Raw genomic sequence first — 14709 nt, 5'->3', positions numbered from 1 at the left:
GATTATCTTAGTTGAGACAAACATAGTGCTGCACTGTCTGAAGCATTATTTTTAAATGTTATTTTACAAAGGCCCTAATAATTTGTTTACTTAGGGGTAAATTGGTTCATTGTTGCCTCATGTCAAGTCAAATCAAGTCAACTTTTATTATCATTTTGACCATAACTGCTGGTACAGTACATAGTAAAAATGAGACAACGTTTTTCAGGACCATGGTGTTACATGACACAGTACAAAAAACTAGACTGAACTACGTAATAAAAAAAACAACACAGAGAAAGCTACACTAGACTACAGACCTACACTGGACTGCATAAAGTGCATAAAAACAGTGCAGGCATTACAATAAATAATAAACAGGACAGTAGGGCAAGGTGTCAGTCCAGGTTCTGGGTATTGAGGAGTCTGATAGCTTGGGGGAAGAAACTGTTACATAGTCTGGTCGTGAGAGTCCGAATGCTTCGGAGCCTTTTCCCAGACGGCAGGAGGGAGAAGAGATTGTATGAGGGGTGTGTGGAGTCCTTCAAAATGCTGTTTGCTTTGCGGATGCAGCGTGTAGTGTAAATGTCCATGATGGCGCGAAGAGAGACCCCAATGATCTTCTCAGCTGACCTCACTATCCGCTGCAGGGTCTTGCGATCCGAGATGGTGCAATTTCCAAACCAGGCAGTGATGCAGCTGCTCATGATGCTCTCAATACAACCGCTGTAGAATGTGATGAGGATGGGGGTTGGTGGGAGATGGACTTTCCTCAGCCTTCGCAGAAAGTAGAGACGCTGCTGGGCTTTCTTTGCTATGGAGCTGGTGTTGAGTGACCAGGTGAGATTCTCCATCAGGTGAACACCAAGAAATTTGGTGCTCTTTACGATGTCTACTGAGGAGCCGTCGATATTCAGCGGGGAGTGGTCGCTCCGTGCCCTCCTGAAGTCAACAACCATCTCTTTTGTTTTGTTCACATTCAGGGACAGGTTGTTGGCTCTGCACCAGTCCGTTAGCCGCTGCACCTCCTCTCTGTAAGCTGACTTGTCATTCTTGCTGATGAGGCCCACCACGGTCGTGTCATCTGCGAACTTGATGATGTGGTTCGAGCTGTGTGTTGCAGCACAGTCGTGGGTCAGCAGAGTGAACAGCAGGTACTGAGGTACAGTGAAAATTTTGTCTTGCATACCATCCTTACAGATCAATTCATCACAATGGTGCCCTGAGGCAGGATGGGGTAAAACAATAACCGAATGCAGAATAAATTGTTACAGTTACAGAGAAAATGCAGTGGCGTTAGATAACAAGGTAGAAGAACTGAATCGAGTTGACTTTATTTCTTACATCCTTCACATACATGAGGAGTAACAATCTTTACGTTATGTCTCCATCGGAATGTGTAATGTGCAAGGTCATAGCAAGATAGATTGTGAGGTCAAACGTCTGTATTATTGTACTAGGGAGCCATTCAATAGCCTTATAACAATGGGACAGAGGCTGTCCTTTAGCCTGGCGGTACCTGCTTCCAGACTATTTGTACCTGCTACCCGATGGCAGGGTGAGAAGAGAGAACGTCTGGAGTGAGTGGGTTAAAATTAGTGGTATTATTCTAAGAATGGTATAGGGGTAATTCCCTTGGCAGTCTCACCTTTCTGAACACTTATTAAAATATCATTCCTATATGTGGAATCTCTCTGCACAAATTAATTGCAATATTTATTAGCATAACAGTGATCAGTGTAAAAAAATGTAGGGTATTAGCTGTAAAGATTGCATAGGACGGTGGTAATGTACTAAAGCTGGATGGCCAGCTGCACAATGAATTATGGGCATAAGATTAGCAGCTGGTGGAGCATAAACCCAGGAAGGTTAATATTCGAGTTCCAATATGTGTGCCGGGGCCTCTCGAACATCAAATGTACTCTGTAGGCGGGGAGTTGAATGTGATTCTCACCAGAATGGAGACAGTAATAACACTGGTAACAGTCACAAACAGCATCAATGGTGGGACTGGAGGCAAAACGTCACCACCCTCAAATGAATTAAATGTAAGTTGAGTATAGTTATAAGCAACCTCCAGTCTGGCACTGCACTCTGGCGTAACAATTTCATCCCCTTCTTTAGCTGCGATTTATTTTGGGTTTGTTTAGTATTGCACCTTCTCAGCAAAACGGCTGTGATTCCAGTCTACGGCTAGGAAGCTGTTCTGAACTATGCAGGTATGTGCACAGGACACCTATACACACCCATGGAGTGATAGAAGCAAGGCAGCAAAGCTTTCAAATAATTTCTTGCCCTGTTATGTCAACAATCTATTCAACTAAATCAGTAGGGTGTCACAGCTGCGTAGCTGCCAGTTTAACACATACAAAATGCTGGAATGCTGGAGGAATTCAGCAGGTCAGGCAGAATCTATGAAAAGGAATACCTGACGTTTCAAGCCCAGCCCCTTCATTGGGACTAGGATGGAAGGGGGAGGAAGATCCAGAGTAAGAAGGTGGGGGGAAGGGGAAAGAGTACAAGCTGGAAGGTGAAAGGTGAAGCCTGATGGGTTGGAGAACACAGGGAAAGGGGGGTGGGGGTTGGTAAGTAAAGTGGTAAACTGGAAGGTGATAGGTGGGAAAGGTAAACGGCTGAAGAAGAAGGAACCTGATAGGAGAGGAGAGTGGACAATGGGAGAAAGGATAGGAGGAAGGGCACCAGGGGAAGGTGATAGTCAATTGAGAAGAAGAGAAGAGGGGAACCAGCACTATTTCAATACCAGTGATCACCAATCAGGGTTTGACTCCCACTGCTGTCAGAAAGGAGCTTGTAAGTTTGCCCCGTGACCGCATTGGTTGTCTCCTGGTGCTCCGAGTTCTCCCCATGTTCCAAAGATGTACGGTTCACCTCAGGGAGCTGTGGTGTGCTAACACGTCCAGGCTTCCCAGGACAATCCTCACTGATCTAATCTGACACAAATGACACGTATGCTTTAATGTTTCAAAGTACTGTGCACGTGACAGATAAAGCTAATCTAATCCTGATGCCCATACTCATGCACTTCATAACTTCACTCTAACCTGGCTGTTCATAATGGAGTCATCACCTCTACAGCACTCATGTACTTTTTCTAGAAATTATGCATGGAAATCTCATCCCTCATTTTTAAACCCCAGGCAGCCACGTAAAATAGTGACTCCAGTGAACAGTCAATCTGCAAAGCAATAGTCCAAGCTGGAGACACTGCTGGGAAGAAAGGTTGCTGCAGCTACTGTGCTATACAAAATGCACACCAGCCACAGCCCTGCAGACCTTCGCACCATGCTGCATTCATCTTACGAGAGACGGCGCACCACACAAGTTTATCCATGCCTGCTCATGCTGTTTCTGTGCCTGATGCGAGAACCTACGCACTGGATAGAAGCTTCCTTCACTGTGCTATCGGAATTTGGAACAGCCTATCAGATGCTGTGGTTGGAAACATCCGCGACGATGGGGTCCAAGCCTTCAAGAGTCGAGTGCACAAACACCTATCGTCTCTGGGAGGGAAGTCACATGCTTCTTCATAAGCTATCATGAAGCAGATCAGGATGGCAATGCTTGGCTGTCGGCAGGTAGGGTTAATACCTGACTTTCAAGAGCACTTGTGAGTTATGATCCGGCTAAACTTAGTCCTTAAAATGCTGGAGAACAGTGCGGAAAGATCAGGTGCTGTTTTCTCCCGGTAGGGATTAGTTTTTAGTTCCAAGTGCTCCTGTCACATTTTGTCACCCTGTAACCTTATCCTTCAATCTCTCTGAATTATGGAGGACAGCATGTGTATAAATGTCTCCCTCCAGCAGACTTCATCATGATCATCCTGACTCCAGTATTTCTACTATTTTTTAATGTTTCTTAATTGTACATATGATTTTTTTAATGTTCTATTGCTGAGCAGCAGTGAACCATCTGATTGGCCTGTCAGAGTTCTCTTTGGGAACTAGTTGACTTGATCAGCATTTTTGATCTGGCTATTGTTCACAATTGCACTTAATAAAAAAAAAGCAAGTTTGGAACTACCCTCTTTCATTGTATGGAACTGTAGGAGCTGCAACATAGTCTAAAGAAAACAATTTTCCAATATGACATAGGTAAATAATAGGTAACAGCTAACAAGCTTCAAGCAGTCTCATCAGTCGATGATTGCTTTCACAATAACTACACCCGTGTCACAGTTGAAGTGCAGAATTTCAGCACGGAAACTGTAGATTGAATTTTTCAGATTAAGCCCCTGCCACCAGGCAATGATAGCTGTGGATTAATCAACTGAATAACTGGCATATCCTCTTTTGATGCTCACCAATTTTTACAGATGCACCATGGAAAACATCCTGTCTAGATACATCGCAGATCAGTGTGGAAATAACTCTGCTTGGGAACGTAAGGAACTGCACAGGGTTGACGACATAGCTCAGCAGATCATGGAACCCTGCCTCCGCTCCACGGACTCTCTCTACACTTCTCGCTGTCTCAGAAAAGCAGCCAGAATAATTAAAGGTCTCATCCACATCAGATATTCTCTTTTCTCCCACCTTCCATCAGGCAGAAGATAGAATAGCCTGAAGGCACGTACCAACAGACGCAAGGATTGCTTCTATTCTGACGTTATAAAACAACTCAACAGTAATCAAGTAGGATAAAATGAACACTTGATCTCACAATGTACCTTGTTATAGCCTTGCACCTAATTGACTTCCTGCAGTGCACTTTCTCCATAACTGTAACACTTTTTTCTGCATTTTAGAACCATTGAACCACAGAACATTACAGCACAGAAACAGGCCTTTTGCCCCTTCTTGGATGTGCCGAACCATTTTTCTGCCTAGTCCCATGGACCTGCACCTGGGCCATATCCCTCCAAACCCCTCTCATCCATATACCTGTCCAAGTTTTTCTTAAATGTCAAAAGTGAACCCGCATTCACCACTTCATCTGGCAGCTCATTCCACACTCTCTGCGTGAAGAAGCCCCCCGCCAATGTTCCCTTTAAAATTTTTCCCTTCACCTTTAACCCATGACCTCTGTTTTTTTTCTCCCTTGGCCTCAGTGGAAAAAGTCTGCTTGCATTCACTTTATCTATACCCATCATAATTTTATACACCTCTATCAAATCACTCCTCATTCTCCTATGCTCCAGGGAATAAAGTACTAACCTATTCAACCTTTCTCTGTAACTCAGTTTCCCAAGTCCCGGCAACATCCTTGTAAACCTTCATGCACTCTTTCAAACTTATTAATATCCTTCCTGTAATTAGGTGACCAAAACTGCACACAATACTCCAAATTCGGTCTCACCAATGTCTTATACAACCTCACCATTACATTCCAACTCTTATACTCAATACTTTGATTTATAAAGGCCAATGTACCAAAAGCTCTCTTTACAACCCTATCTACTTGTGACGCCACTTTTAGGGAATTATGTATCTGTACTCCCAGATCCCTCTGTTCTACTGCACTCCTCAGTGTCCTACCATTTACCTTGTATGCTCTACCTTGGTTTGACCTTCCGAAGTGCAATACTTCACACTTGTCCACATTAAACTCCATCTGCCCTTTTTCTGCCCATTCCTCCAACTGGTCCAAATCCTTCTGCAAGCTTTGAAAACCTTCCACACTGTCCACTACACCTCCAATCTTTGTATCATCAGCAAATTTGCTGATCCAATTTGCCACATTATCATCCAGATCATTGATATAGATGACAAATAACAATGGACCCAGCACTGATCCCTGTGGCACACCACTAGTCACAGGCCTCCACTCAGAGTGGCAATCTTCCACTACCACTCTCTGGCTTCTTCCATTGAGCCATTTTCTTCCATTTGTTATTGTTTTTCCAATATAGTTCCTCAATGCATTGTTGTAATGAAAAGGTCTGTATATTTAAGACCATAAGACATAGGAGCAGAATTAGGCCATTTTGCCCATCGAGTCTGTTCTGCCATTTCATTATGGCTGATCCAATTTTCCTCTGAGCCCCAATCTCCTGCCTTCCCTTTGTATCCCTTCTTGCCCTGACCAATCTATAATCTATCAACCTCTGCCTTAAATATATGAATTCCGCAGATTCACCACTCTGAGGCTAATGAAATTCCTCCTCTTCTCCATTCTAAAAGGACACCCCTCTATTCTGAGGCTGTATCCATGATCTTGGACTCTCCCATCATAGGAAACATCCTCTCCACATCCGCTCTACCAAGGCTTTTCACCATTCGCTAGGTATATAGAGCATGCAAAACAAAGTTTTTCCACAGTACCTCAGTACACATAACAATAATATTGTGAACACTTTTGGGCTCCTTATCTAAGAAAAGATGTGCTGGCATTGGAGACAGTTCAGAAGAGGTTCACAAAGATGATTCCAGGAATGAAAGGGTTATCATATGAGGAAAGTTTATTGGCTCTGGGTCTGTACTCGCTGGAATTCAGAAGGATGAGGGGGGAATCTCATTGAATCCTTTCGAATGCTGAAAGGCCGAGACAGGGTAGATTTAGAAAGGATGTTTCCCATGATGGGGGAGTCTAGAACAAGAGGGCACAGCCTCAGGATAGAGGGAGATCCATTTAAAATAGAGATGCAGAGAAATTTCTTTAGCCAGAGGCGGGTGAATTTGTAGAACTTGTTACCACAGGCAGCTGCAGAGACCGGGCGTTGGGTGTATTTAAGGCAGCAATTCATAGGTACTTAATTGGCCACAGCACAAATGTTACAGGGTGAAGGCCGGGGAGTAGGGCTGAGGAGGGAGAAAAATGGATCAGCCAGGATTGAATGGTGGAGCAGACCCAATGACCCAAATGGTCTAATTCCACTCCTATATTGTATGGTCTCACAGTCTATTAATAAACCATTTACATGGTGTTTTGCAGAAACGCCAAAATTCATTAAATGGTTATTGTTTGGTGGATTATTGCAATCTGAAAGTTTAATCTTGAAAACCACAGTCTTTCCAGTGATTTGCTGTAATGTTGTCAATGACCCACAAGCCATCATAGTGTACCATAGAACAATTACATTTATAATGTGACATTAAAAGCAGGGGGTTTCCTCTCGTCAACCAGCAACATCAGTGAACTGAACACAGAGGATATGCGCTGTAACTTCACCCACCAGTTGTAATAACCACAATTAATACAAGAGGGAATTGCCTTGTAGAGTTGGATCTGTGCACCTTTGGGGAAGCAGGAGATTTAGATTGTTGAAGTGCCTACAGACTGCTTCTAAAAACATTCTCTGTAGTTTTCATGTGTTTCTAGGTCAATTTTCATTTTACAACCTTACAACTGTGACTGCAATTGAAACGGCTCTTCATTGGTTGTAAAACACTTTGAGACATGCTGAGGTTGTAAAACACATCATATAAATGCAAGTGCTTTTTTTCCCGTTTGACATTTACTTCACTTGCACACACCCACACCCAGTATTCTGTGGAATCCTTCCGAACCTCAAAGAGCTGCCACACTTAAAAGTGCCATGTGTGCATGCTTGTGGTCTGCTGCTGCTGTAGCCCATCCACTTCAAGGTTCAGAGATGCTCCCTCCACATCACTGTTGCACTACACGGTTACTTGAGTTACTGTCACCTCCTCTCAGCTTGAACCAGTCTGGCCATTCTGCGATGACCTCTCTCATTAAGAAGGTGTTTTTACCCACAGAACTGACGCTCACTGGATTTTTTTTTTTGTCTTTGTAAACTCTAGAGACTGTTGTGTATGAAAATCCCAGAAGATCAGCAGTTTCTGAGTTACACACACCTCCCTGACTGGCACCAACAATCATTCCATGGTCAAAGTCACTTAGATCACATTTCTTCCCCATTCTGATGTTTGGGCTGAACAGCAACTGAACCTCTTGACCGTGACTGTGTGCTTTTATGCATTGAGTTGCTGCCACATGATTGGCTGATTAAACATTCGTATTAGTAAGCAGGTATACAGGTGTACCTATTAAAGTGGCCACTGAGTGTACATTCCTGTAGGCCTCCAGGATTCGAATAAAGGGGAGAAATATGCAAAGAAACCAGTTAGTGAATGGAAACTTGCATGGGTTGATTTCCATATGTGTGCTCCTCATACCAAATTTTGCTGTACTTTCAACTTGCAGTTCAGCCAGCATCTCCAAACTGAAGATGAGGGGAATCTAATCTTTTGTTTTACATTATTATGAAGAGCAGGCAGCATTAACTTGTTGAAAACTAAAATTTGCTGCTGAATTCCAAAGCTCTTGTCTCAGCACTCTTCCATATGTTATATTCAAGTTATTCTAATGCTCTCTGGGATCAGTAATAAAGACCAACCACTCTCCTTCCCCTGATACTGACATATTCTTGAGCAAACCATCCAGGGATCAGACAGCTTGGGTTAATAAGGAATTGAATCTGGGGCCTCCTAAGATCAGAATCAGATTTAATATCATCGGCATCTGTCGTGAAATCTGTTACGTAACAGCAGCTGTACAATGAAATGCATGATAAATGCAGAAAGATAAAAAAACAGAGTTACATTAAGACTATTATATGTCTATTAAATAGTTACCGGTATGTTAAAACAATTAGTGCAAAAAAACAGAAATTAAAAAGTAATGAGGTAGTGTTCATAGGTTCAATGTCCATTTAGAAATTGGATGGCAGAGGGGGAGAAGCTGTTCCTGAATTGCTGAGTGTGTCCCTTCAGGCTTCTGTACCTCCTTCCAGATGGTAACAGTGTGAAGTGGGCATGTCCTGGGTGGTGGAGGGTCCTTAATAATGGATGCCACCTTCCTAAGGCACAACTCCTCGAAGATGTCTTGGATGCTGCAGAGACTAGCACCCATGATGGAGTTGACTAATTTTACAAGTTTCTTTAACTTATTTTGATCTTGTTTTACGTAACGCCTCCCTCACCAGATGGTGATGCAAGCCAGTCAGAACGCTCTCCATGAAAACAGGTAACAGGTAAGTGCATTTACCTTCTGAGCAGTACATTTGATTCTGGAAGAAAGTTCAAAACAAGATATCTTTCGTCCCAAACTAAAGTTTAATTAGGGGGAAAAGGTGAACAAGTTAATATTAAAATACATATTTAAATCAAAGTAACATCATAATGTACATATTTGCATGGATAAAAATAACTGTTTTGTCCTAATTTACTGATGTTAACATCAATAAAAGGGTGCGTGTAATGACAACACTGTTGCCAGCTGGAGGAGACCTGATAGGTTAAATCCCCCATCAGTAATTCTAGGTGACCCCACCGTCGTAAATGATTGTGATTGATTTTATGCACATAATTCAGATATAATTCTCAAAAATCTATTTGAAAACTCTTTCCAATGTTTGGCACGACACTAATAAATAAACTTATCTAGTCATTCATGTGGAATGCGTTTGCTAATGAAATAGTAAACAAACTTTCCATCACTTTATACACTCGTGACCCTTAAATCTGAGTGTAAATAATAATAACGTGCTGAGTTTGCTCAGTTTTTAGGCAAGCTGATTATTTCTGATTGAAGTGTTCTAATGCGTATGTCGTCCTGTTCCCCACTCAACTCTACAGGAAGTTAGACATAGACAATGCTTTACAATAGTGTTTCTATTTTCCAGGTTTGCTGGTGTGGAAAACTGAATGCCAGTCCCAATGGGCTTGATGTCGTCCTAGATATTCTTAACTTTGCTTAGATTTGCCATGCTCCCTTCTCATTACTGCCATCAGGCAGGATGTTCAACAGACTTATAGGTCTCATGCTCCCCCAGGTTCAGGAACAGTCATTACCCTTCAAGAGCCACAACCACAGTGGCTAACTGTACTCACCTCAACACTGACTTGATTCCACAACCTACAAACCCATTTTCAAGGACTCTACAATTCATCTTTATATTTATTATTTACTTACTATGAATTTTTTTTTGTATTTGTACAGTTTGTCTTCTTTTGCACACTCATTGTTTGTCAGCTTTTGTTTTTGTTTGCGTATAGTTTTTCATTGATTCTATTGCATTTCTTCCTTCAACTGTGAATGCCTGCAAGAAAATGAACCTCGGGGTGGTTATGGTGACATATATATACTTTGATAATAAATTTACTTGGGATTGTGAACTTTGTTCTTATGTTGAACTCTGTCATGTTTGGCACTGTTGTTTCAGATTCAGATTCAGTTTATTGTCATTTAAAAACTACAAATGCAATGCAGTTAAAAAATGAGAAAATGTTCCTCCAGAATGATATCAACAAAGCACATGACAAAATAGACTACACCAGAAAATCCACATAACGTTTGGCAATCCCCAATCCAGAGTCCGGAGAGGCTGCTACGTATTAATATCGCGCTACCATCTTAGCGTGTTCCCCAGCCCGGAAAGGAGCTCCAAACCCACCAGACAAAACAAGACCAAAACTAAAGCTACAAGACCTGCACAAAACCACATAGTTACAACATATAATTACAACAGTGCAAACAATACCATAATTTGATTTAAAAAAACAAACCATGGGCATGGTAAAAAATAGTCCAAAAATGTTAAAAGACTATAAGTTTGAAAGAAACCACCACACAGTTTCCACAAGTCCTCAAGGTCCCGATAGACTTGTATGCCACACCGGTGGCAGAAGGGAATACCCCCGCTATGGACTTCCACGGTGCAGCCCGACTCAGCCTCGCAGACGCAGCACACACTGAAAGCGACCTGACCACAGCGGACTCCGAGTCCATCGAACCTCCGAGCCTCCGACCATCCCCTCCGGCACAGCTTCTCCGAGCACCATCCTCTGCCGAGCGTATTAAGACTTCCCCACCAATGGCCGCCGGTAACGCGACCCCGAGGACTGGGGGCCTGTTCTTCTCAGCAGAGACCCGGACCTCACAGCAGCAGCAGCAATGAAGAGGGCCTTCCTGGAGATTTCCAGATGTTCCTTCTTGCTCCGTTCTCCCATGTCCATTTTCCCACGTCCATTTTTCATTAGATTAGGATTGTACACGGCACCCCTGCTTAACAAATAATATATCAGCTCCAGAGAGGCCGCTGCAAGCTGCATCGTGCCGCCATCTTGAACTAGCTTCTTCCCGCATTTCCAGCACATCTCTGGTCACTGGGTGTTAAAGCTATCCCAGCTGTTGTAAAATCTCTTTCACTGATGTAACACTCTGGTTAAGATCTTTAAGGCTATGCTGTAGGTATTTCGTTTTAGCAGTTCTGGAAGGGAAAAGAACTTTTTACCAGAAGGAGAAATTGATATTCATGCCATCAGGTTGGAAGCTACCGGGATGGAATACAAGGTGTTGCTCTTCCACCCTGAGGATGGCTCATCTTGGCACAAAAGGAGGCTAACAACTGACTTGTTGGAACGCGAATATAAATCGGAATTAAAATGTTTAGCCACTGGGAAGTTCCACTTTTGGCAGCTAAAGGGGAGGTGCTCAATGAAGCAATCCCACAATTTACAATACGACGAGTCTCACCAGTGCAGAGGAGGGCACTGGACACAATAGGCAACCCTGACAGATTCACAGGTGAAGTGTTGCCTCACCTGTTTGCAGCCCTGAATGGAGGTGAGGGAGGAGGTGAATGGGCAGGTGTAGCACTTAGGCCACTGGCAGATTGAATTTGAATCATACCATCAACTAGAGAATTGTCACGTAAGCAGAGAGGCCGAAAAGAGACCCACACGGATATCAGAATGTTTCTAATAATTTAGAGAAGTGTGCTTTGGTCATTGGTTAGAAGGCAGCAAGAAGACACAAGTTTTAAATTTTATGACAAGAAATCGAAATTTGGATATGCAATTCTTACGCAATAAGTAAAGTTATCCTTTACAAACCACTGATGTAAAAAGAAACTCTGGTAAATTAACAACTGATGATCAGCAGGGATACAGTGAGTCGAAGGGCCTATTTCTTGCTGTATCACTCCATGATTCTGTGATTCTTATGAAATGAGAATGTTATTTAAATAAAGGGAGCAGTAAAGAAACAAGAGAAGAGAGAATTTGGATAATAAATGTCACTCCAGTCTTCAGGAAAGGAGAGAGGCAGAAGAAAGGAAATCATAGGCTATTTAGTCTGACCTCAGTGGGTGTGAAGATGTTGGAGTCGATGGTCAAGGATGTGATTTTGAGGTACTTGGAAGCACATGATAAAATAGGCTGTAGACAGTGTGGTTTCCTCAAGGGAAAATCTTGTCCTGACAAATCTGTTGGAATGCTTTGAAGATATAATAAGCAGGATAGACAAAGCAGAATCAGTTGTTGTTGTTGTGTACTTGGATTTTCAGAAGGCCTTTGACAAGGTGCCACACATGAGGCTGCTTAACAAGTTAAAAGCCTATGGTATTACAGGAAAGATTCTATCATGGATAAAGCAGTGGCTGATTGGTGGGAGGCAAAGAGTGGGAATAAAGGAAACCTTTTCTGGTTGGCTTCCGGTGAGTAGTGGTGATCTACAGGAGTCTGTGTTGGGACCGCTTCTTTTTACTTTATATGTAAATGTTGTGGATGGTGGAATTGATGGCCTTGTGGCAGGGCTTGTGGATGATATGAAGATAGGTGAAGGGGCAGGTAGTTTTGAGGAAATAGAGGCTACAGAAGGGCTTTACGGATTAGGAGAATGGGCAAAGAAGTAGCAGATGGAATACAGTGCCGGGAAGTGTATGGTCATGCACTTTGGTGGAAGAAATAAAAAGTGTTGACTATTTTCTAAGTGGACAGAAAATTGAAACATCTGAAGTGCAAAAGTGAGTTATTGTGCAATATTCCCTAAAGGTCAATTTGAGGGTTGAGTCAGTGGTGAGGAAGGCAAATGTAATGATAGCATTCATTTCTGTATTTCTGTGTTATATTGACTATCTTGTTGTACATACTGTTTATTATAAATTACTATAAATTGCATATTGCACACTTAGAGACGTAATGTAAAGATTTTTACTCCTTGTGTATATGTAAGTAATAAAATCAATTCAATTCAATTCATTTCAAAAGGACTAGAATATAAAAGCAAGGATGTGATATAAAGCACTGGTGAGGCCTCGCTTGGACTGTGAGCATTTTGGTCCCCCTGTTTCAGAAAGGATATGCTGACATTGGAGAGAGTTCAAAGAAGATCTACAAAATGATTCTGGGATTGAAAGGCTTGTCATTTGAAGAACATCTGATGGCTCTGAGCCTGTGCACACTGGAATTTAGAAGAAAGAGGGGTGACCTAATTGAAACCTATTGAATGTTGAAGGACCTCGACAAGTGGATGTGAAGAGGATGTTTTCTCTGGTGGGGCAGTCCAAGACCAGAGGATACAGCCTCAGAGTAGAGGGCCGTCATTTTAGAACAGAAGTGAAGAGGAATTCCTTTAGCCAGAGAATGGTTGGTGAATCTGTGGAATTCATTGCAACATGCAGCTGTGGGTATATTTAAGGCAGATGTTGATAGATTCTTGATTAGTCAGGGCATGAAGGGATAAGGGGAAAAGACATGAGATTAGAGCTCAAAGAGAAAACAGATTGGCCATGATGAAATGCTGGAGAAGACTTGATGGGCCAAATGGCCTAATTATGCTCCTATACCTTATGGTCTTTTGGTCTATGGTCTTATAATTGGATCAACAGCTTTGCTGATGTCACCGCGATTGGGGGCATAGTGGACAGTAAGGAAGGGTATCAAAGATTGCAGCATGATCTGGACCAGCTGGAAAAATGGGCTAAAATGGTAGATGGAATTTTAACGCAGCTAAGTTTGAGGAGCTGCACTTGAGGAGGACAAACCTGGGTAGGACTTACACTGTGAGTGGGAGGGCATTGAGAAGTGCGGTAGAACAGAGGGACCTGGGAACGCAAATCAATAATTCCTTGAAATTTAGATACTTCTGCAAAAAAAAACTGCCTAGTTTCTTTCTGAACGCTTGTAGTGAATCTTGATGAAATTGAGTAAGAGGTTGTTGTTGTGGTATCACTCAGCCAGATTTTCAATCTGCTTCCTATTTGCTGATTCATCACCACCTTCGATTCGGCCAACAACAGGAGTGTCATCGGCAAACTTAAATATGGCATTGGAGCTGTGCTTAGCCTCAGTCATAGATGTAAAGCCAGTAGAGCAGGGGCCTAAGCACACAGCCTTGTGGTGCACCTGTGCTGATGGAGCTTGTGGAGGAGATGTTGTTGTCAATCCAAACTGACTGGGGTCTGTAAGTGAAAAATTCAAGGATCCAGTTGCACATGGAGGTTTTGAGGTCTGGCTGTTGAAGCTTATTGATTAGTTTTAAAGGGATGATAGTTTTGAATGCAGAGCTGCGGTCAATGAAGAGCATTCTGGCATTCTGCATCTTCTCTGGTCAGATGTTCCAGGGTTGGATGAAGAGCCACTGAAATGGTATCTGCTGTTGACCTTTTGTGGCAGAAGACAAATAGGAGCAGATCGAAGTCACTCCTCAGGAAGGAGTTGCTAAGTTCCATCAGCAACCTCTCAAAGCACTTCGTCACAGTGGATGTAAGTGCCACTGGACAATAATCATCGAAGCAGGTTACTATGTTCTTTTTGAGAAGAGGTAAAATTTGAAGCCTGCTTGAAGCAGGTGGGTACCTCAGACAGCCAAAGCAAGAAGTTGAAGGTATCAGTGAGCACTCCAGCCAGTTAATGGACACAGGTCTTCAGTGTTCAGCCAGGTACTCTGTCTGGGCTGATGCTTTCCGTGGGTTCACCCTCCTGAAAGATGCTCTCACCTCGTTCTGAGAGACCGAAATCACAGTGT

General features: G+C 42.7%; 1 long non-coding RNA gene across 2 annotated transcripts; it reads left to right on the top strand.

Moving 5' to 3' along the window:
* The first annotated feature begins 3040 nt into the window (after positions 1-3040).
* Positions 3041-12873, top strand: LOC140726953 (uncharacterized). Of its 2 annotated transcripts, XR_012098767.1 has the most exons (3): positions 3041-3575; positions 4313-8932; positions 9584-12873. It is a non-coding gene; the product is annotated as an uncharacterized lncRNA (long non-coding RNA). The 2 variants fall into 2 exon arrangements; XR_012098766.1 differs by having other exon boundaries at positions 4313-12873.
* Positions 12874-14709: the final 1836 nt, after the last annotated feature.

The sequence above is a fragment of the Hemitrygon akajei genome, chromosome 4 (assembly GCF_048418815.1).
Source record: "Hemitrygon akajei chromosome 4, sHemAka1.3, whole genome shotgun sequence".
Classification (NCBI taxonomy): Eukaryota; Metazoa; Chordata; class Chondrichthyes; order Myliobatiformes; family Dasyatidae; genus Hemitrygon; species Hemitrygon akajei.
This window is presented reverse-complemented; position numbering and strand designations above follow the sequence as displayed.